A 20,515-nucleotide genomic window follows, 5' to 3' on the forward strand; every position below is an offset into this window, starting at 1 on the left:
TAACTGCTAGGGCTGGGGCTAAGGTGTCACACCTACCCAGACCACAGGAACTATGAACATGGCAGGGGATAGCTTACCAAAATTTAAATGAATGTCTGACATCAGAGGAAGGGAAAAGGGATGATGTGAAGGCAAGAAAAACAGGTGTTCAAGAGATTACACTGGGAGACTGTTAAGAACCAGAGTCAGGTGGATAGAGGCTGATGTCCTAACAGGGACTTGGAGGAGGATGGAGCAGGCCAGGCCTCTAGCCCACACCCAAAAGGGGGGCCTGGGACACTCTGCCACTCAGGGGCCCATGGGGGCATACCAGCCACTGGATGAATTCCATCCCAACCTCACAGGCAAAAGCTGAAACGAAGAGGGAATGAGGGTAACTGACTCTGCAAATTATATCAGACACGACACTGTCACAGAAGGAGGTGGCCTGTGGAGGGCTTCAGTGACTCCAGGTAGAAGGAGACAGAGATGGAGAAAGGTGATACTGCAGAAATCTCAAAGGCATTTAAGCATTTCTTGCTCAGATTGTAGTGGAGGGAGTGTTTTCACTAATGAATCAGATTAATAACAGTTCTTGTTCAGATAACTTCAAAAGCTGGTGATATGTGGTGATTATGTTTCAAATTTCTTTTCTTTTTTCCCCCTCTAGAAAGAAAACAGGCAGTGCTGCACTTCCCGACAGGCTCAATGTAAGCATAAAACTTAAATGATCTCTTCGTGGAAGGCTATACTTTTCTCTCATTCAGTATTTTCCAACAAAAGGCATTCTTTGGGGGGAAAGCTCTGATCAAAGGTCCATAAGGTAAGAATATTACCTGCATTCAATGTTTCTCCCCGTAAAAAGTTAATAAACCTTCAGAAAACTATAAAGAAGTGTTACTACAAAAAAAGGGGGGGTGGGCTTCCCTAGTGGCGCAGTGGTTGAGAGTCCACCTACTGATGCAGGGGACGCGGGTTCGTGCCCCGGTGCGGGAAGATCCCACGTGCTGCGGAGCGGCTGGGCCCGTGAGTCACGGCCGCTGAGCCTGCGCGTCGGGAACCTGTGCTCCGCAGCGGGAGAAGCCACAACAGTGAGAGGCCTGCATAATGCAAAAAAAAAAAAAAAAGGGGGGGAAAAGGGTAATGAAATTCTTGGATGTGGGAGAAGGAAGTGTTTTTTTCTTTTTTGTCATTAAGAGTTAGACAACTCTACAACTTTGAGATCCGTCTGGATGGAAAATATTACAGAAATGTGAGGTTAACACCAATTCCTAATGAATATTTCTGACTTGAAAGGCACCGAAGGACAAACATATTTGTGTAATGAAGATTTTGATCTTAATACTAATAAAATGGGCTTTTACCACTCTTCATTTTCTTTCTGGTTTCCAAGGGAATTGGGTTTTTGAATAAGGGAGCAGTTTGGAATCAATTTACAAGGTGCATGCGAGGACACAGCAAGGTGGGGACGGCCCAAGATCACTATTGCACAAAAGAAACCTAAAAAACAATTTTCCACTTGCCTTTCTCTGCAATAGAACATCAGAGGTCCTGGGAACAACTGAAGGGTTGAAACAGGGTAAGTGGATTAGCATAGCTCCCTGCTGATTTATACAAGTTTATATAGAAAAGTTTTTGGAAAGTATTCATTAGCAAAACTCAGAAACCTGGAAGTATCACTGTCTGTGCACAACTCTAGGTTCTGTTGGGCTTTGTTCACCCACATTTTAAATTCTACAATTCCCAAGAAGTTCATTCTTAATTTTCAAACCACACCTACCCTTTCCACCAGCCAGGTTTTGAAAAAGGAGTCAGGAATGCATTGTCAGCCGAAGGGACTTTAAGAGAGAAAATCAGACTGTTGTTCTTTTTTTCAGTTCTTTGTTTGTTCCTAGGATATATTTGCTCTTTTCCTTGACCTCTCCCTAGCCCCTCCTCCCAGTCAGAGGTATTTTGGTTTTCTCTTTCTTTAAAAAATTGAAAATCAGTGTTAAAAAAAAAAAACCAATATGCGTAAAATAGATAACTAATAAGAACCTGCTGTATAGAAAAAAAATACAATTCAAAAAACCCACCAACAAACAAAAGTCTAGTTTCTTGGTGAAGAAGCAGGCAGGACCTTAGTGTTCATAGCCCTTGGTAGTAGGAGTCAGAAGCTTGACTCCCAAGATACAAGCAGGGGATGCTGTCATTTCTGCCCACTGTCTTCGCATCACAGTGGGTTCAAGGTGAGTAAGCCTAAAGGAGAGAGGGAGAGATACTGCTGGTTTTGCTGCTCTCTTGGTGTCTTGAAAAAGAGGTTTCTTGTAGCAAGGGACAAAAACCCACTCCTGATTGAGCAGAAGGGCAATTTATTGATGCTACTGCACCCGGTCTCAGGGACAAATGCATTCAAAGAGCTCAACCCTGTTGAGACTCTCTTCCATCTCTGTTTCAGCTGCTCCTCCTATGATTGGCTCATTTTCTCAAACCATGCTTCTCCCACTCTGGCACGTTGCCTGCTCAAACTTCCAGGGCCCATGTCTTCTTTGTCACCAGAGACACTTATTTAAAGTAAATAAGCACTGCCTTACTTATTTTAGATAATCCCAGCAAGGGTCCCCTGCTCTGCCCCATTTGGGTTTCATGCTCTCGTTCTGTAGCCAGAGGAGCAGAGTACATGAGAGGCAACTCACAGTAGGAACCCCAGGGTTGGAGGGGAGGAAGAACTGCCTCCCCAAACCCATTACTTGAAGAAAAGAAGATGTTCTGGGGCTCCCCTGGTGGCGCAGTGGTTGAGAGTCCACCTGCTGATGCAGGGGACACGGGTTCGTGTCCCGGTCCGGGAAGATCCCACATGCCGCGGAGCGGCTGGGCCCGTGAGCCATGGCCACTGGGCCTGCGCGTCTGGAGCCTGTGCTCCGCAACGGGAGAGGCCACAACAGTGAGAGGCCCGGGTACTGCAAAAAAAAAAAAAAAGAAGACGTTCTGAATCCGAGCAGACAATTAACATACTACATTTTACGGATTGTAAGATACTTTTTTCCCCCATATTTTAACATCTCTGAAATCATGATCAATGTCATGTCATCTTTAATTGGCAGTATTTCTTCTTTTTCGGCATTACATAAAATAGTGGTTCATCTTATAATGGATGGCATCTAGAGTCAATGAAATATGGGTTGGCTGAAGGCATGTGAATGTCAGAAGGAGAGTAGTAATAATAGCAGACAAAAGCAACAGTAGACGTGACTGCCTGGATCAAGGGAGAAAAATGCCAGGGATCAAAACCTCAATACTAAGGGAGGGATGTGGAGGTTAGTGCTGTGAACACTGTCATGTTTTTGTAGACGATGAACCTCAGCTTCTGTCACTGACTTAGACGAGTTGCCTGAGGGAAATTGCTCAACTCCTGGAGCCTTTGTTTCCAGCTTAGGAGCTGACAGTCCAGAAGCTTGTCTACTCCTCCCGAATGCTGTAAGAGTTAAAGAGTTGACAGCCCGCTGAGTGTGGGTCTCTTACGTACCCTTCTGTCGTATTCAGGACAGTTACTGGGGCCACAGAGATTGTTTCAACTCCCACTGGTGCCCAAGGAAGCCCTCGTCAGGAGCTAAGTATTCCACGCATCCAACAGGGTCTGTGCTATTCATGAGTCACTTCATAACACTTTATCTTCTTATATTAGTTATAATTGCCCAGAAAACAGCAAAGGGGCACTGTGGAAGCAAAACCCAAATGACTTTTCAGAGCCCCTGCTGTGCCGTCTTAGTCTGGTTTTTTTTTTTTTTTTTTCTTCCGGTACCCGGGCCTCACTGTTGTGGCCTCTCCCATTGCGGAGCACAGGCTCCGGACACGCAGCCTCAGCGGCCATGGCTCACGGGCCCAGCCGCTCCACGGCATGTGGAATCCTCCCGGACAGGGGCACGAACCCGCGTCCCCTGCATCGGCAGGCGGATTCTCAACCACTGCGCCACCAGGGAAGCCCCCATTAACCTGTTTTTAAGATTTATCTCCACTCCAAATTAACTAGAAAGAAGAGGGCGAGGAGGAGGGGAAACAAACGCTAATAGCTACATCATGTTACAGCAAATTAAGCTCCCTTTCCACAATGGCGAAATACATTGGGCGCATATTAACCAGGCAGTTTATTGCAGTGACTGTTCTGAGGGTTGTTTTTGTTTTTGTCTCTGAAAGTGTTTCCAGATCCAATGTCTCTGCAGCCATTTTTCAGACAAATTCAAGTTTGGCTGAGACAAGTTGACCGAGCACATTCTCATTAATTCCAAAAGCCCCATTGTTCCAACATGCCAGGGAAAATCAAATGGTACTAATGAAAGTGGAGGGGGGTAATTTGGGGGATTAAGGTACATGTGCTCCCCAAAACACACTTTAAGGCACTGGGTTAGCATATTGAGAGAGAATGTAAGACCGATTAACAGCAATTTAGTGGTTATTCTGGGATACCACCCCCCAGGCTCCCGCCAGCCCAGTGCCATGAATTCTAAGGGAGCAGGTATCACCACACTGGCTTTCCACCTCACAGGGGGAATGTGGGGAGAAAGGGCAGCAATGCATAGGGTACATCTCTCTTGTAGACACAGCCCTGAAAGAAAAAGCGACACAGCATTCTTCACGCAAGGTGGATTGCGAGCAACCAGACTGGAAAGCTGCTTTATCAGAGCCTGGTGTTCCAGGGCGCCATTCAGCTCAGTGATTGACATGCTCTGAACGCCAACATTGTAGTGAGTGACCTTCGTTCAATGACACATGACTCATCTAAAGGACAAGAGATTCTGCTCTCTACATGCATCCGTCAGCACGGTGTGCCCACTCTCCCATTTCCTGGCATCCCAGACATCATGGTCTGTAGGACATTTATTCATTTCTGTCATCATTTATTCAACAAGTGTTTTTTGAGTGTGCCTAGCACGTGCTCAGCCCCGTTTGAAGCCCTGGGGATACAGCACTAAACAAAGCAAATTTAAAGCAAGACAAAAATCAACTCCCTGTCTATATGAAGCTTACATTCTAGTGGGTATCAGGGGCTTGGCCTCTCCAGCATCCCTTCCTATGGTGCCAGCACTTTGGCATTCCTTTGGGGAGCCATTCTCAGGCTCTGTGATGGAGATGAGGCTGATGAATCCTTGGTTGCAGAGGCAGGTGTGAACTCAAGGCCCTCACAATTGGGGCATTGCAGCCCCTTGAGACCTGCTGTTTCAGCCGGTGGGGCAGGGAGTGATTAGCTGGTGAGACATCAGTCTAGAACTGTAACTGGCCACCTCTGCCACCACACAGGGACAGGCTGCCTGGGACTGAAGCAGACAGAGGAAAGCTGAGCTGAGAGGTGGAGAGAGATTGAGAGAACTCCTAGAATGTTTTCCATGCCCAGTACCCAACGATTTCCATTTCTTGTTAGGCCAGTTGAGTTGGGTTTCTGTTATTTGCAACCAGAAGATGCCTGACAAATAGCATCTTGGGTGCCAGTAAAGCCGTAAATGAGGAGTTGGTTTTCCGTGGCTTTCTCTCTCCCTCATTCCTGCATACCCTCTTCCAGAGAAACCCAGCACATTTATGCCGGGGCAGTCCTGGGACATCCCCAGAACGTATTCCATTCCTTTAACCCATTGGACCAAGGTACACATTTCCCCTACTCTTTGGCACTCAGGTCCCCTCTCCTTTCGTGGGGAGACAATATAGTGCAGGGGGAGCTATCAGGCTTCCGAGACCAATCATACTGGTTTTGAAACCTATCTCTGCACTGTCCCAGCTGTGTGGCCTTGGGCAAGTCACATCCCCCAGCTTCATTTTCACCATCTGTGAAATGGGAATTCAAGCCCCATCCTCACGGCATCGCACATAGGAGGAGCAATACAAAAAAATGAATCTCCTTTTCTTTCCACTCTCATTTCTATCTCATCAAAACACTTACCCTGTTGGATGTGTCATGACAAATTGATCAGGGTATTGAGGGCACATGAGTGAATAAAACTTCGTAGCAGAGGGGACGGGGTCCCTAAGCGAGGGAGGACTGGCTACAAATCTTTACAAGAGTTTATATTTGGTCCAGTTTTCTGCCAAGCTTCTTGGCCGGCCTTTAACCCCCAGCCCTGAAAGTTAGTGCATGAAAGGTTTATAATGACAACAAAGTGAAGTGTGTTTCTTTCCAGAGGTATTTATATTTTAAACTGGAAGAGTCTCTTAATGTAAACAGATGACTCTTAATTACAGGTATTGAGTGGGGCTGAAGGGAGATAGTCTGCAAGAATGGAGGAGTGGGTCTACCACATCAGCACCCATCTACACTCTCAGTGGGTGAAGCCAGGCCTCGGGGGGGGCGGGCGGGGGGGGGGAGATCCCGGCACGGCGGTCTCTGAATTCACCTTCTTCACCGCAGTCAGCCTGTGAGAGCTTCCAATGCTCTCTAGGCTTCTCTCGCTGCTTGAGTGTGGTAACGACCTAGGTTCTGTCCATTAGACGCAGCGTCTGGGGTTCTCTGACACAAAAATCAAGGAGAGTGAAGGATTCTTCCTGGGATAGAGCAGGTGGCTGTAACGACCTGTCCACCGGGGCAGTAGTTCCAGAGGTGCTGATGGGGACGCCAACGCACCTACCCATAGGGTGAGGGATCTAAGTGATGGCAACGGGTGTTCTTTGCCTGGTGCCCCAACTCCCCAGTGACTCTGTGAATTAGGAACTCTCATTTCAGTAAATCAATTTCTGTATAAATCAGCTAGAGTAAGTTGCTGTTGCTTGAAAATCAGAATCTTAGCTGATACCCCCTTGTCCACAAAAGACATCTAGTCCTGACTTCTCACATTTTCTGAACCTCACATCTTGTTTCTAGACAAAGAATCCCCATATATATCATACGCCACTTCCAAACTTACCCAAGATCATTGCTTTCCTGAATGTCAAATCTTCAGTGTCACAAAATCATCGATGGTACCTCCGGTGTCCTGGTCCCTCAGTAGTCGATAGTGACTATGAATCTAATTCTTGACTCCATTTCCATTTGCATCGTGTGCTCATTCTGTCCCTCAGTAAGTCTAGTTGGGCACGTTCGTGCCTGGTATGCCTGCTACACCAGGGCAGCAGGAGTGTTGTGCTGTCCAGCCTCCACGGGGCCGGGTTCCCATGGGGAGATTCTTCCTCTTTCATAGTTCCCCAAACCATCACGGATTCTTCCTCTCCAGCAGCGTGTCCACCTCGTCCCTGAATTCTTAGCGACACACTCCTCGCCTTGGGCTGTTTTCCTTCACCAGCCTTTTTGGTGTGCCTTCCTCTGATGTGCTTTGAATCCCATCACGTTTCTGGTCAGACACCCACGGTGGTTCATTACAGTGTTGCAGATCCAATTAGGGCCTTAGATAATGTGGCCTCATAGGCCCCTGGCAAGCACCTCTCTCACCTCTGTGCTGCTTCTCACTAAGCCCCACACCCGACTTGTGTGCCCTTCCTTACCCAGGCAGTCTGCACTGTTGGCTCCAACCCCAGGTCCCCCTGAACTGTAACAGGCCATTCCCCACCTGGAATGCTTCTCTCACCTTTAGTCAGACTGCAGAATACTCCTGGGAGATATTGTCCATGAGTGCCGTCTGGCTCCAGACGTTCTAGAGATTCCAGCATCCCCTGGGCACGTGTACTATTTCCCTTTACAATTTTTGTTGGTTGTGTGCTTGACACAGTTGGGCTTTTTTAGTTTATATTTTGATGTGTGTGTGTGTGATTTGGAATCTTTGAGACTATAAATTTCTCAAAGGCATGGACTGTGTCTCATTTCTCATTCTCCTTGCATGTAGTTAGAATAATAATAATGGTATTAATATTTTTATTTTGCTTAATTGTCTACAAAGTGCTGTCACGAATATTAAAAATGCCTGCCAGGGCTTCCCTGGTGGCGCAGTGGTTGAGAGTCCGCCTGCCGATGCAGGGGACACGGGTTCGTGCCCCGGTCCGGGAGGATCCCACATGCCACGGAGCGGCTGGGCCCGCGAGCCATGGCCGCTGAGCCTGCGCGTCCGGAGCCTGTGCTCCGCAACGGGAGAGGCCGCAACAGCGAGAGGCCCGCGTACAGCAAAAAAGAAAAAAAAAAAAATGCCTGCCAGCGACATTTTGAGGTGGGAATGGAAGAAGCGTGGCAGTTAAGACATTAGACTCTGGATCAGGCAGACCAAATTAAACCCTGACTCTGCCACGTAATTGCGGCCTGCGTCTCAATTTATTAATCTCTGAACAGGGGATAACAGGGGTTCTGAGTTCATATGACTCCTGTAAGAATGTTGTAAGTGAGTCCAGGTATGTAAAGTGCCCGGCACATAGAACAGGCCCGATCAAATGTACTGTTGACGCTTGAACAACACGGATTTGAACTGTGCTAGTTCACTTATAGGTAGATGTTTTCAATAAATACATACAGTACTACGAGGTCCACGTTGGTTGAATCCTCCTTGGATGTGGAATCACAGATATGGGGGGCCAACTTGGGATGTGAGCATCTGAGAATTTGGGTATATGCTGGGGACTCCTGGGGCCAATCCCCTGAGGATAAGGAGGGGGTGACTGTACTGTTACTGGTGCTAGTGTTTAATCCAGTAACCACTTTCATTTTACAAAGGAGGGAAATGTGGCTCAGAGAGGAGAAGTAATTTGCTTAAGGACTTGGCAATACTAAGGGGTAGAACAGGATATAGAACAGGCTCTAAGATTCCACAGCTGTGCCCTCCACAGTATACCGTAGGCCCCCTGACAATTCAAAGCATCACACTCTACTCAGTGGGAGAACAGGATGGACGTTGCCAGAAACCAAAACACCAAAAGCACTGGGGTCTTAAAAAGCTGCTACGTAAAGACGCCAGCGTAGATTACTCTGAGAAGGTTTGGATTTACCCCTATTCACTTATACCTTTAAAAAGTTAAAGTGTCCCCTCCTGAGAGAGCAGAAATGCTGAGGAAATATAATACCTCAGGTGCTGGCTGCCAACCGCTGCAGAGAACTGGAGGGGGACCACTGGGCCCAAGACTCCTCTCTTGGGCACTAAATTAGAGACTTTTTTTTTTTTTTGCGGTACGCGGGCCTCTCACTGCTGTGGCCTCTCCCGTTGCAGAGCACAGGTTCCAGACGCGCAGGCTCAGCGGCCATGGCTCACGGGCCCAGCCACTCCGCGGCATGTGGGATCTTCCCGGACCGGGGCACGAACCCGTGTCCCCTGCATCAGCAGGCGGACTCTCAACCACTGCGCCACCAGGGAAGCCCTAAATTAGAGACTTTTAAAATTCCATTTTTCCTCATTGGTGAGGAGTGGGAGGGCCAAGTCCCCAGAGCGAGGTTCCTCAGGGAACCCACCCCCTGGGTCAATCAATATGTCACTTTTCTGTTATCACAATATAGAGTAAGGAATGAAATGCCCACCTAGCAAAGAAAAACAGTCACATTTTGGATCAAAAGAAAGAAAATTGTCCACCAGGACATTCTAATTGAGAGACGAATGCTGCAGGATTGTGACGAGGGCGTCGGGCTTGTTGCACCATGTGCCGTGTGACCCCGGACCACCCAGCCAGCCCTGGGGGCTCAGGTTCCTTCTCTGCGTAATGAGGGTAACACCCCCCATCACGGGATTATTGTGGGGATTAAATGACATAATGCACGCAGAGCACTGGGCATGGTGTCTGTTTTGCAGTAGTGTTGAGGATGGATTTTTAAAATTCTGGGATCTGCTCAGGGTCAGCCTTAGCTCAGTCCATCCAGTGACTTCCATGGAGCCCAGCAAACCTTTGCGGGGAGCGGCGGCGGGGGGGGGGGTGTATCCAGGAGGGAGTAGAGTGTCTGCTCGGCCGCTGACGGCTCCGGTGCCTCCCCGTCCGAGCACCTTACCAGCTTCTCAACACCCACACCCTGAAGAGCGTAGCTAGTTGTAATTTGACTCTCCTTTTAGAATTTGATGTCATTCTCATAGCTTAAAGTACACACATCTTGAGCGCACAGCTCAATGAATATTTAACATAGGTACCCCTGTGTTATGATGACCCAGATCAAGTGAAAGAACATTTCTATGACCCTTGAAGGTTTCTCCCTGCCCACTGCAGACCGCACCCCTCCAGCCGCAGCCATAACGTCTCTTCTGGCTTCTATCCCCTGAGATTTGGTCTGCTTATTCTCTATGAATTTGTTTTTAAAAGAGAAAGAGAAGAAGCTCGTCCTGCTTTTAAGTCACCTGCCACCATCCCCAAGAACAATTTCATTTTAACCTAAGGTTCTTCTGAGATTGGAGGAAGAAGTGGGAAGGGAAAAAACCAGATTGGTGAGGAAGCCAGGGTCAGGAAAGGCCAGGCCTTGGGATAGGGTACCTGTAACCTGAGGACACGTCCTGGAACCAGAGGGAAAACAATTGATGTAACAGAGGAGGTATTTACAGACTGGAAGGTTAATCAATGCCTCTGAGGAGTCCTGAATGCTCAGGTACTCCGTCACTGACTGCGAAGAGACACTCAAAGACCAACCAAACTGACGCCAGGGACACGGATTAAAGAAAGGCTTCCAGGTAGAAAGTCAGTTTTGCCAGTTGCCTGCAGAATGAGCACCTGCTGTCAGCAGGCTTGAAGACAAGCCTTGGGGTGGCAGGCGTGGACTCCTGGGAGGCCGAGGTGAAAGAGGAGGGAGGGGGAAAACGATTCCCATTCCAGACGTATGCCTGTTCATGTTCAAACAGCTCCACGCAACCCTTGAGCCTCTAGATAATCTTTCCCCTAGCTTTAAACTGTGAGGGGATTACATTAACTCTTCCTGATTCCTCTGTTGACACCTGGCTTAGCTGTGCTGATGGAAGGGAAGGGCAGCCAGCCTCTTAGCCTAGGTGGCAGGTGGGGAGAGTGTGGCCAGGGACCACACTGAGCTGGGCTGGGACAATGCAGTGTTAGGGTCACCCCAGGCAGCTCAGGGAGCCATTGTGAGAGTCTGTCAGGAACCAGGGCTCCCCTAAACAGCTCAAAATCCACTGAAACTCTTTGTTTGGAAGCTCTTTAAACAGGTGAAAATTTATATTTCCAACTTTTTAAAGAGTGCTGACACGTGGCACATTTACACTGTTTGTACCAACAGACAAAAGTTCAAACCGTTTCCAAGTGCTCTTTTCATACGTAAGTTTCTTTAGAAAGACTTTCCTACTTGTTAAAATGTTACCTTTACCTTGAGGGGACAGAGGAAGTGTGTTTATTTTTTCACAAATCTCTATTTGTCATCAGAGTAAAGGTCTGAAATATGAAACACTTTGTGCTTATAAAAGAAAAATGTGGAACTCATCTTTAAGTTTGACAAGGCTATTCAGAACTTTTCCATAAGATAACCTGTGAATCTCTGGGTGTTTCAAAATAGTGTCATCCATCTCAATGGAAAGGTTTGCTGATACTACTGTCTAGGATAACATGGTAACCAGGCGTGTGTGAACAGCAGCCGCTCTCCCTGGCTGAAGAAGGTGGAAGAAAGAGGGCACCATGGCCAACCCTCTGCCTTGGAGACCTGCTCTCCACCTGCAGGGTGTCTTCCATGCTATGTGTGACAAGTAACCATTTGACATTCAGACTGAGGGAGCCAGTGACGATCCACATAATACATTTTTTGTTTTGTTTTTGGATGAAAAATAAACGTATAGATAGAGAAGCTTGAGATGTCCCAGTGGCTCACACTTCACTTTGGAACTTGTGTTGCCCTTGAGTTAGCTGGACTTTGCATCCACCTACTCTATCACTCTAGTTGTGAGACTTGGGGTGCATTAGGTAGCCTTGCTGTGCATAACGTTTCTTCAAACTCGAGATAATGGCAGTACTGACCTCATAAGCTTGTTATGAGGGTCACGTGAGATGTTGCATGAGATCACTTAGCGTGGTGCCTGGTACGATGAGAACTGACTATACTAATGCTTACACGTCAGGTTCACGGAATCAAGGAGCCCGATTTAACCAGATCTTGCCCAAAAGAGTCTGCCTGGGATAATCTATTATTCCTCCCCAATCCATTCCCACTCTATATCTCTGGTCTGACTTTGGAAAGGGTAAATACACTTCACTGGGTCTCAGATCTTGGATCCAATTCATTGATGGTGGTTTCTTAGAGCACTGGGTTGAAATGGACTGTGACGTTGAATCTAAGTTCAAAGGGGGAAGAAGTACCGTGATTGATTATGAATGTTTGCCTTGGGCACAGGAGGAGGTGGTGGCAAGTCTCCCAGACACTACTGATCCTTATCTCATTTCTGAGCCCCTTCAGGACCTGGAGAGCACAAGCACACTGGAGAGTGCCTGGATCATTCTTACATCGTCAGCCCTTATCATAGTTTCTACAGTACACTGGGGGTTAAACAAGATTTGTTGAATAAAGGAAACACATAAACAAATAGCTCTATCTTGTCACTACCATCACCTCCATTAGCTTGAAGAAAATTATTGTTTTCTAAAAAGAGTCTGATCATAGCGTGCTACACAGAGGGCTTCAGGGTTGGACCAGCAGGTCTGACCAGATACCTCAAGTTGAAGAAGGGAATGTTGAAGGAGGGCTGGGGAGAAAGGTGACCCTGAAGAGAGCATGGGAGGAGGAAGTGGGGATAGCTAATGGTAGGATTTGTGGGACACAAACTGAAGTCTGGCAAACTATGAGTCCCATTGTAACCAAAGTGACTGTACCTAATTCTCTGAATTAACTAAAGGAGTATGTGCTTTTAAGCCAATCTTTCCTTTCAAAAAAATGTTGGGTAACACGGATACAAAAGTATTTGTGTGACTGTAAAAGTCTTAAGAACTTTAAGGGTAGCTGTTCAGTGTTCATTTTTGCTGCCTGTAAACGTGTGAGTCTATGCTGGATGAAAGCAGCTAGTTTGTAAGAAAAACTTACCTTGTTTGGTGTGGCTAAAAAGACAACCATGAAATTTCAGGATTTGTAGAAATATGGATGGAAACGATCTTGAAGGTCAGATGAAGGAGTCAAAACCTCCAGTTTTGAAGATTAGAAAAGATTTCCCTTTGGTTTTTGGACACAATTTTAATTTTTCTATTCCATCCCATCACCCCACCACCAATGTGCCATGTAGATGATCTTGTCTTTTTCAAATTGAAGTGAATTGACGTTAATTGAGTTTTAGAAGTTGAAACATTGCTCATGCCCTCTTGAGCTAAGCCACGATTCCCTGAGTGTTATAAAACTTGAACTAGGAGGGCTTCCCTGGTGGCGCAGTGGTTGAGAGTCCACCTGCCGATGCAGGGGACGCGGGTTCGAGCCCTGGTCTGGGAAGATCCCACGTGCCGCGGAGCAACTGGGCCCGTGAGCCACAACTACTGCGCCTGTGCGTCTGGAGCCTGTGCGCCGCAACAAGAGAGGCCGCGACAGTGAGAGGCCCGCGCACCGCGATGAAGAGTGGCCCCCGCTCGCCACAACTAGAGAAAGCCCTCGCACAGAAACGAAGACCCAACACAGCCATAAATTAATTAATTAATTAATTAACTCCTACCCCCAACATCTTCTTAAAAAAAAACAAACCAAAAAACTTGAACTAGGAATGACTGTAAGTGGTGTGTATACATATAAAACAAGTATGCTTAAATACATATACATTATAATTAATGTATAATCACAATTTAATGTCTGTCATTAACTGTTGAGTAATGTTCATCACTGATTGTAAACAGGCAACAGAAAACACCCACTCAAGTTGTTAAGTATGTCTTTGACCCCCTGACACGTTTATGCCAGGCTCAGTAAATTAAATCCTTCAGTGTTCTCCTCTAGAGAAGAGAGATTTTCTTGCCAGTTACTTTATAATAAACATTTGTCAATCCTTGACTGATGTTGGATATGGAGTTACAGATTAGCTGTGTATTAAATAGTGCCTGCTGTGTGTTAAGAAGGGAGCGGTACCAAGGAAGCCCCCGTGGGCACTTGCGAGAGCTCAGTAAACATCGCTCCTCTTCCGTGATCAACCTCTGAGCCATTTAAAAAGTCAAACAAAAGTATAAGGCAGCCGGGAAACAAAATCATCTTTTTCACTGACAAAGCTGGTATCGGAGAATGTGGATTACATACGCAAGCAGTCGGGTTCTTGATCCAGAATTAGGCAAATCAGCCTACCTAGTCGTAGACGGGCCTGGATGACCACAGATGTGGCCCCTCTAAAACTTTCAAGCATGGAGGAGCACGGAAGCACGTGTGCCCTGCAGAAGACACGGGAGCTGGGCCCCAAGCATCACCTTCCAGACGGACCAATCAGATGAAGTCATTCCTTGCACGTCTTTTCCAGTGTAGCCCTGGTGGCTGTGAAGTTGTGACAAGAGGACCGTGCCCAGATCCAGATTCAGCAGAAGGACAGAAGAAGGTCATCAAAATACTGAGTAAAATCAGAACGTGCAGGAAATATATCATTCATTTGCATAGAGGCTCCATGAGGGCGGGGATTCTTTTTTCTACAAATTTTTTTCTGCAGCAGCTTGTTCACTACTCTATTCCCAATACTTAGGAAAATTACTTGCCACAGATAAGGTTTTCAAAAAACATTAATGGAATGAACAAAAAGGAAAGAGTAAGTGAGTAGACAGGCAACCCTAGTGTAACATACGTGGAGCTCCTTCTTCATGGAACGAAACATTGTTCATCCCCCATGTGCCTATGAGATATTAAAATATTAATAGCCATCCTACAAAAATTAGTTTAGATTTGACAACTTTGCCATTACATGATATCACAGAGCTATTTGTGGGTAAGAAAAAACAATGGTGTTAATTGTTAATATTTACTGAACATATATATGGGCTGGCCAAATAAGTTTGTTTGGGTTTTTTCTGTAAGATGGAACAGAAAAACCCGAACGAACTTTTGGCCAACCCAATATTAGGCGCCAGGCACTTTTCTAAGCTCTTTACTAGTTTAACCCGTCTAAACTTCATAGCCATCCTTTGAGGTGGGTACCATTATTGGCCTAGGTTACATGTGCCAAAGGCCAGAGCCAAGTGTAACAAATTCAAATGCAGGCATTTTAGTTCCTGAGCTCACGCTGATAGTCACAGTGTTGTATTTTACAGGTGACCCTTGAAGAATGCAGGTTGGAACTACGTGGACCCTCTTAAAAGCGGATTTTTTTCAATAAATACATACTCTAGTACTGGATGATCCATGGTTGGCTACATCTGCTGATGCAGAGGAACCACGGATACAGAGGGGTGACCATAAAGTTATACGTGGATTTTCAACTGGGGGGATCGGCGATGCCCCAACCCCCGTGTCGTTCAAAGGTCAACTGTACTTTTGAACTACACCTCTCTCTCTTTCTGTCTCCCCTCTCTCTCTCTGTCTTCTGGCCAAGTTATCTTCACCTCTGTGTGATTTCATATCCACATCTATACAATGGTAATACTAATACTTATTTGACACGGGAGGGCTAAATGAGATAATGAGTGTTAAGCACTTAGCCCAATGCCTCGTACATAGGAAATGGTTGATGAGCAGGTGACAGGTGACATTGCCCCTGTTGCTCTAGTGCCAGTCCTCACACACATCTATAGACGGGCTACTCCTGGGCTAGGTACCCACCCAGCTCCGGTCAGCTGCAGCAGGGATGATGGGCCCTATGCAAGGGAACCGTGGACTCAGTGGGTTCTGAGCTCTGCCTTCTCCTAAGTAGAAGGTCTAGACTCCCATCCATGGTGAACTCTGACTGCTGGTGGGCCTCACTTTCTGTCTATTGGCCGGGCAGTCCAATGCCTGCCCCGGGTCTGTTTTCAGGAATGTCATAACGGTACATGCAATGTTTGCTGTGATGGACAAAAGGATGCAACAAACCTACAGGCTGTGTGTGTGGGTGCAGGAGGCGGCTGTATGAAATAGGCTCCTCTGGGGGTCTGGGACAGCCCACTGACAGGCACACACCGAGAGAAGTACTCAGCCCACTGACCAGTACTCCTCTTCCCTGACCAAGTGCGGAACCCATTGAGACATAAGACAAAGGAGCAAAGCAGCCTGGAAAACTTTTTAACCTTTACTGAGAAAGCTGACATTGGAGAATGTAGTTCACATAGTCAGGCTTCTTGATACTGAATTCCAGAATCAGGCAAACCCACCTACTCAGTCAAAGCAAGCGCTGGCACAGTGACTCCCTGCAGGGATCAAGGTTATTCAAGTTAAGAGAGATGACGTGTGTAAGGGTTCAGATCTGTGCCTCAACTTTTGTGAGCTATTGTTGTTATTATTAAGAAATTTGATTTGCCAGATGAAAATGAGGGAGCTCGGTGTTGAACCTAACATACAACCTGCCATTATTTTCTGGGCTATGAACTAGTTTCTCCACCTGTGACATGAAAACCTTGAATCCCTTGAAACTTAATTTCCATTAACCCTGGAGGAAGTGAAATAAAAGGGCAGATTATTAGGGTGAAGAAAGCTTAGACCCCTTCCTTCATGTGCTGATACACCCATGCACTTTTCCCTCTGAATCTCTTCCAGAAGCAGAAGTTCCAGAAAATGTAACGAAAGCCTTTGGAGACATGTGACCCCAAAGAACCCACTCACTGTTGGTGATCATTAAGGTGAGTTTCAGTCTGTTTTGTAACAAGTCTTTGAGGTAGCATTTTTATTCCTTCTCTCTTTCCTTTCTTCTTCCCTACCTCCGTCCTTCCCTTCCTTTCTCCCTCCCTCCCTTCTTTTCTTCCTTCTTTAGCTACGGAGCTATAAGCAGGACAATATGGCTTAGTGCCAGAAAGGCGCCAAGGTCAACCAGCACTGATTCCCCTAAGGGAAAATGTAAAACTGCTAATAACTTGTTTGCAAAGGTAGCAGAGGTGGAAAGTGTATGCCTGTCATCCCCTGCAAGCTGCTGCTTGCTCTCCTGTGAGCTGAGTGTTCTCAGGGCACCAGAGTACTTTGTGCACCTGCAGGCTGTCCGTGGGCCGAGTTCACCAGTTTTCATCCTCAATTAGGACGTCTTCGGAAAGAAACCACAAGCCCATGTCTCATCTCCTGCACAGGATGGTTAGGACTTGTCAGCTCTTGAGTATTTTCTCTTGATCTGGAGACCACATGGCCCGACAGGACAGAGCCTGCCTGGAGGAGATGTCACAGGCAGGTAGGTAGCAGGACGAGGAACACGGGACATTAGGACCCCTGATTATGCTGTACGAGGAATGACATCCCACCCACGGTCGTTTTGTGTTTTCTATTGGCTTCATACTTCTGAGGTCTATCAAAGATGATCGTGTTCACTTATTCATTTATATGTTGTCTGTTTTCCCCACAAGAACATGAGGTCCCACGAGGACAGGGGCCTCGTCTGTAGTGTTCCCCTCTGCAACATCCATGCCTAGGGCTGGCCCTGAGTGACGATAATCAGGAAACAAATCTTTGCTGAACGAACGATTGAAGAAATGAATCCTGTCCTAGGTGCTCATCTTACAAAGGAGGAAACGGAGTCACAAAGGGACACAGTGACTCGAGTGTAGTCACACGGGGGAGGCTGAGCCTGGCCTGGCGCCCAGTTCTACTGACTCTCAGCACCGTTCTCAGGCCTCACCTCCTTCAGGGCTTCAACCCAAAGGCAGCTTCTCAGGAGGCCTTCCCCGGCCACCCTGTGGAGAGAAGACTCCACCCCCTCCACCAGCCAATCTCCACACACCCTTCCCGGCTGTTTCCTTCCTGAGCACTTACCATGACTACCATGTGCTCTATGTTTTTATCTGCCTCGTTATTTGCCGTTCCCTGTAGAATGTAGGCTGCATCGGGGCAGGCGTTTCGTCTGTGTTTTCCACTGCTGTGCTCCAGCAGCAGCAACAACAATGGCAATAGCTAACCTTTATTGAGCACTGGCCCAGGGTCAGGCACTTTACACGGATCATCTCGTTTAAAATCCTTAGCAACGCCATGAAATAGCTACTGTTAGTATGCCCATTTTACAGACGGGAAAACTGAACTTAGGTAAGCTAAGTGACCTGCCCCAACTAGTAACTGACAGAGATGGAATAAGAAGCCGGTGCTCTAACCACTGTGCATATACTCCCTCCCAAGGGCGCCCTAGTGGGAGCAGGTGGTCTGGGGCCTGCAGAGTGGGGTGGGGGGGATTAGGGGGTCCAACACCCACCTTGTGCTTTCACAGGCAACTGCTCTCTTCCTGTGACTCGGCTGTACTCAGAGGAATCAAATAAAGCTGAAAGTCAGGGCAATTGGCAGAGCCCCGGGGAGAAAACAGCGCACACGTAGGGCCCCTGAAGCTTCCCACTGGCCCTTTCACCTGGTCACGTGACAGCATCCGCCTCTAATCAGGAAGACAAGGAGGCAGCCTGTCCTTAACTCCCTCTGCCTCACTCCCTCACTTTCTCGGAAGCTCCGCCTCCTGACCTACAGCCCCTTTGCACATGCTCCCAGAACAGTGGGAAGATCCCAGCCTGTCAGGGCTTTTTCTTTGCTTTGATTAACAGCTTGTCTTCTGCCTTCAGAGTGAAGTGTGCATGACGCAGACATCAAGGCTGGGGCAGACAGTGAAGGGGAGCCGGAGGGTGCCGTCTCACTGGTCCCCCAGCATGCCCCACATTGCTCATGTTTCTACCTCCTCAGCACTCATTTCAAGGGGCTTTCCACTTTTTCTTCGGATTCTTAGACCCAAGGACCCTATTGTGGATCCTCACAGGGACAGTTTAAGAGCAGGGGAGAAATCAGGTTTATTGAGCACCTACTATGTAACAGACACATGCTGAAGGGTCTACAGAAAGGGTATCGTTTAATCATCATGTAATCCCGTTTTGTAGATGGGAAAATGGAGACTTGGCAAACTTGGCCAAAGGTACTAAGAACACAAGTTTAGTTTTAAAGTTCTGTCTCTACTAGCCCCTCATTTGAGTTGCATCCGACTTGTGGAAACTGGGTCCTAATGTGTCCCTAAAGGCTGAGGGCCATAGTCTTGCCTATTCGATGCTCAGCAGCAAATGCTTGTTGTCTACTCTGTGTTGGGGATTGTGCTGTGTTGGGGATACATCAATGAACACAGCAGACCAAAATGCCTGCTCTCATGCAGCCTGTGTTCTACAAGGAGGGACATACAGGGAACAAGATAAAATACAAAGAGTGATGATAAGTGCTCATGGTTTGGGGAAGAGTAAAACAGAGCCAGGAGAAGAGGGTGGAGTGTTGGCCGGTGGAGGGGGTGGAGTTTTCTCTCCACAGGGCGGCCGGGGAAGGCCTCCTGAGAAGCTGCCTTTGGGTTGAAGCCCTGAAGGAGGTGAGGCCTGAGAATGGTGCTGAGAGTCAGTAGAACTGGGCGCCAGGCCAGGCTCAGCCTCCCCCGTGTGACTACACTCGAGTCACTGTGTCCCTTTGTGACTCCGTTTCCTCCTTTGTAAAATGAGCACCTAGGACAGGATTCATTTCTTCAATCGTTCGTTCAGCAAAGATTTGTTTCCTGATGATTCTGAGCCAGGCATTGTCCTCAGCATAAACACTGTAGAGGTGAACACAACAAATGTTGTCTCTGTGGGACCTCATGTTCTCGCGGGGAAGACAGACAATGAGTAAATGAATGAATAAACAAGATCATCTTTGATAGATCTAAGAGCTGTGAAGTTCATTAAATACACAGATGACTCTGGGTGGAAGATAATTCTTTGCATGGGATAGTCAGGGATCCTAATGTCCTGTATTTGGGTTCCCATATTTACCCGCTGTGATGTCTCTCCCTGTGGACCAGGACCAGGAAGGGGCTGCCAAGCTAGACCTGGGCCAGTCTCACACTGGGAAACCAGCAGTGCAGAGAACCATGGGAACGTGGAGGCATCGCAGGGAGCAGAGCTTTCCCTCTTCCTGGGGTCTTGAGGACCTCCCTGGTCCTTTCACATCTCAATGACATTTATAATCTGCAAAGTCAGAAGGAGGGAAGCAGTTGTTATCGAATTTCACCCCACAAGTACCATCTGTCCGTTGCCATGTTTCAGCCTTACATTTTCAGATTCTTTCCAGGTATTTGTTTCTTGGCATTTGTCTCTACTCCCTGCCATCAGAAAGCTGCACTTCTGATTTTTCTTCTCATGACAGTTACAATATTCCCTCCCTGCTGAATCTCATGCCTCTGAATTTTCTGCCTGGTGCCCTACCCTTGTTATATCAGCTTGGTTGTTATTCTCTTTGCAACACCGGTGGCTCCCACTGCAGGCCTGGCTGCCACTTCATTAGCAAGCTGCTTACACCCCTTGCAGGTCATTAATAAAGATAGTAAATGAAAAAAGGCCCAGCCCCAGCTGGGGCTAGTAAATGAGGGCCCCAGCCCCTCACACCCCTGCAGACACCTCCCTGGCGAGTAATTGCTATTTATTGTGCTGTTCTGTTTATCGTCTTTTAGCCAATTGTGACTCTGTTATTGTCTAAACTAACTTTAACAGATTTTTCAAGGGGATTTCTCATGAGGCAGATGTTTGCTCTGAGGCTTAGTAACTCCAGGAGCTAGGGAAGCTCACTCTGTTGGTAGAATCGTGTCCAGGGTTGGAGAAGGTAAAACTCTCCCAGATGCTTCTTGACCCTGTGGATGCCATAGCCCTGAGCCTGCCTTTA

This window comes from Aethalodelphis obliquidens, unplaced genomic scaffold (assembly GCF_003676395.1).
Source record: "Aethalodelphis obliquidens isolate GAN/ISIS:26980383/991018 unplaced genomic scaffold, ASM367639v1 scaffold6, whole genome shotgun sequence".
In the NCBI taxonomy this organism is placed as follows: domain Eukaryota; kingdom Metazoa; phylum Chordata; class Mammalia; order Artiodactyla; family Delphinidae; genus Aethalodelphis; species Aethalodelphis obliquidens.